The 3,812-nt window shown below is 38.1% G+C and overlaps 1 non-coding gene across 1 annotated transcript; it reads left to right on the forward strand.

Annotated features, from left to right (window-relative positions):
* The first annotated feature begins 960 nt into the window (after positions 1 to 960).
* Positions 961 to 1,069, forward strand: LOC130036782 (U6 spliceosomal RNA). The gene has a single exon (XR_008794449.1). It is a non-coding gene; the product is annotated as a U6 spliceosomal RNA (small nuclear RNA).
* The last annotated feature ends 2,743 nt before the right edge of the window (positions 1,070 to 3,812 follow it).

Below are 3,812 nucleotides of genomic sequence, written 5' to 3' on the forward strand. Positions count from 1 at the left end.
GGATATTGGTGGTGGAGAATGTGCACTGGTGGAGCGATGGGTGTTTGATCATTGTGTGATTGTAACCCAAACATGAAAGCTTGTAGCTATCTCAGGGTGATTCAATAAAATTTTTAAAAAAAGATTTACAAACGATTTGTCTGATGAAACCCTTACAGCCTGAAAACATCAGTGGGATACAGTGAAAAAAAACTCACTGAAATAAATGCCTCACCAAAAAATAATTTACCCAGCGAGACTCTCATTCATAACAGAAGGAACAACACACAGTTTTCACAGACAAACAACAGCTAAGGACCTTCATAGACTCAAAACCAGGGTTAGAAGAACAACTAAATGGGCTACTTCAATAAAAGACAGACCACTCAAATACACCAAATTTCAATAGAAAAATGGGACAAAACCCCATAACAATAATCTCTCTCGACGTCAATGGGCTAAACACACCAATTAAAAGACACAGAGTGGTAGGATGGATTAGAAAATTGAATCCAACATTCTGCTGCCTGTAAGAAACACATCTCAATAGTCAGAGCAAACACAGGCTCAAAGTCAAAGGCTAGAAAATAATCCTACAGGAAAACAACTCCCATAAAAAAGCTGGGGTAGCCATCCTAATATCAGACCACATTGATTTCAGAATGAAGAAGGTCACAGGAGACAGTGAAGGCCATTTCTTATTGATCAAGGGATATGTACAACAGGAAGAATTTACAATACTAAATGTATATGCACCTAATGAAGGACCAGCAAAGTACTTAAGACAACTACTCATAGACTTGGAAAAATACATCAATAGCAAGACAATACTAGTGGGAGACTTCAACACTGCTTTATCAACTCTTGATAGATCAACCAGACTCAACCTTAGCAAGAACGTACTTCATCTGAGGGAAACGATGAAAGAAAGGGACTTAGTAGATATATACAGGACACTTTATCCTCAAAAAGCTGAATACAATGCTCGCATCAGCAGCACATATACTAAAATTGGAATGATACAGAGAAGATTAGCATGGCCCCTGCGGAAGGATGACAAACGCAAGTTCGTGTAGTGTTCCATATTTTTGCTTCACCAAGAATACTCTATCCTGCTAAACTCTCACTCAAACTTGAAGGAATGGTACACTATTTTCTAGATAAACAGCAACTCAGGAACTTCATAGACTCAAAACCAAACTTAAAACAAGGCCTAAAGGGGCTACTATAAGACAAGACAAACCCTACAACCACAACACACCCTTACAGAAAGATGACACAAAATCCCAAAACCATTCTCTCTCTCTCAATGTCAGTGGTCTAAATTGACCATTTAAAAGACACAGAGTGGCAAAATGGATACAGAGACAGAACCCAACATTCTGCTGCCTACAAGAAACTCATCTAAACAATCAGCAAACACAGACTCAAAGTCAAAGGATGGAAAACAATCCTGCAAGCAAACAGCTCCTTCAAAAAAGCTGGGGTGGCCATACTAGTATCCGAAAACATTAATTTCATGTTGAAAAAATTAGAAGGAACAGTGAAGGCTATTTTCTCTTCATCAAGGGATACGTACAACAGGAAGAAATCACACTCTTAAATGTATATGCACCTAATGAGGGAACAGCTAAATATTCAAAACAGCTGCTAACAGATTTTAAGGAGGACATTGCAAGCAACACAATAATACTTGGAGACTTCAACATCGCCTTATCACCTCTGGATAGATCAACAAGAACAAAACCCAGCAAGAAATCTTTGGCTTTGAAAGAAGAAATAGAAGAGAAAGGACTTATAGTCCTATACAGGGCTTTACACCCCCGAAAGAAAGAATACACATTCTTCTCCAGTGCACATGGAACATTTTCCAAAATAGACCATGTCCTAGGCCACAAAACATACCTCAACAGAATCAGGAAGATAGAAATAGTATGAACCATCTTTTCAGACCGTGATGCACTGAGGATAGAAGTGAATCACACCCAGACACGGAGAACCAAATCAAACACCTGGAAATTAAACAACTCAATGCTGAACAACAAGTGGGTCAGGAAGGAAGTCATGGACAAAATCAAAAGATACCTGGAAATAAATGAGAATGAAGACACGAGCAACCAGAACCTATGGGACGCAGCGAAAGCTGTATTAAGGAAAAAATTTATAGCTCTGCAAGCATATCTTAGGTCTGTAGAAAGGATACGCATAAACAACTTGACCTCACATCTCAAGACCTTAGAAAGGGATCAACAGAAAGAGCCTAAATCAGGCAGAAGGAAGGAGATCATAAATCTTAGAGCAGAAATCAATAACATGGACACAATCCGAAAGATCAATGAAACCAAGAGCTGGTTCTTCAAGAAAATAAACAAGATAGAAAAACTACTAGCAACACTCACAAAGAAACAGAGAGAGAACCCCAATAAACCAAATCAGAAATGAGAAGGGGGATATCACAACAGAAACCAAAGAAATCCAAAAGATCATCAGAGACTACTTTGAAAGTCTGTATGCCACGAAACAATAGAACCTAGAAGAAATGGATAAATCCCAGGACTCCCAAAGCTGAATCAAGAAGATCTAGAGCATAAGAATAGACCTATTAACATCAAGGAAATTGAAACTGTAATCAAAAGTTTTCCCAAAAACAAAAGCCCAGGTCCAGATGAATTCACTAGCGAATTTTTCCAAACATTTAAAAAGGACCTATTGCCAGTTCTTCTCAAGCTTTTCCAGGAAATTGAAAAAACAGAAACTCTCCCAAACAGTTTCTATGAAGCCCCTATCTCTCTAATACCAAAAGGAAACAAAGACACCACAAGAAAAGGCCGATATCCCTGATGAACACAGATACGAAGATTCTCAACAATATACTAGCCAATAGAATTCAACAACTCATCAAAAAGATCATACATCATGACCAAGTGGGATTCATCCCAGGGATGCAAGGATGGTTCAACATTCGGAAATCAATCAACATAATCCATCATATTAACAAAATAAAAAATAAAAATCATATGATCATATCAATAGATGCAGAGAAAGAATGTGACAAGATCCACCACCCATTCATGATGAAAACCCTTGCCAAAATGGGGATAGAGGGGACTTCCCTCAATATAGTTAAAGCCATCTACCACAAACCTACAGCAAACATCATCCTCAATGGGTAAAAACTGAGACCCTTCCCCCTAAGGTCAGGGACAAGACAAGGATGCCCACTCTCTCCACTACTGTTCAATATAGTACTGGAAGTACTTGCAATAGTGATTAGGCAAGAAAAGGATATTAAGGGCATCCAGATAGGGAAAGAAGAAATTAAGCTCTCACTATTCGCAGATGATATGATACTATACTTAGAGAACCCTAAAACCTCTGCCAAGAAACTCCTAGAAACAATAGGCTTGTATAGTAAAGCTGCAGGCTATAAAATCAATACCCAAAAATCCATGGGTTTCCTAGATGCAAATAGTGAAAGAGAAGAAAGTGACATGAAGAAAAAAATCCCATTCACAATTGTGCCCCAGAAAATAAAGTACCTAGAAATCAGCTTAACTAAGGGAGTAAAGGACCTGTACAAAGAAAACTACAAAAGGCTACTTCAGTAAATAAAAGAGGACATGAGGAAATGGAAAAATATCCCCTGTTCATGGATGGGGAGAATCAACATCATCAAAATGGCAATAATTCCCAAAGCACTGTACAAATTCAATGCAATCCCTATAAGGATACCCATGACATTCTTCAATGAAATGGAACAAAAACTCCTGAAATTTATATGGAACAGTAAACCCCCACGAATAGCTAAAGCAATTCTTGGGAAAAAGAAAATG

The sequence above is a fragment of the Sorex fumeus genome, unplaced genomic scaffold (genome assembly GCF_029834395.1).
Source record: "Sorex fumeus unplaced genomic scaffold, SorFum_2.1 ptg000065l, whole genome shotgun sequence".
Taxonomy (NCBI): Eukaryota; Metazoa; Chordata; class Mammalia; order Eulipotyphla; family Soricidae; genus Sorex; species Sorex fumeus.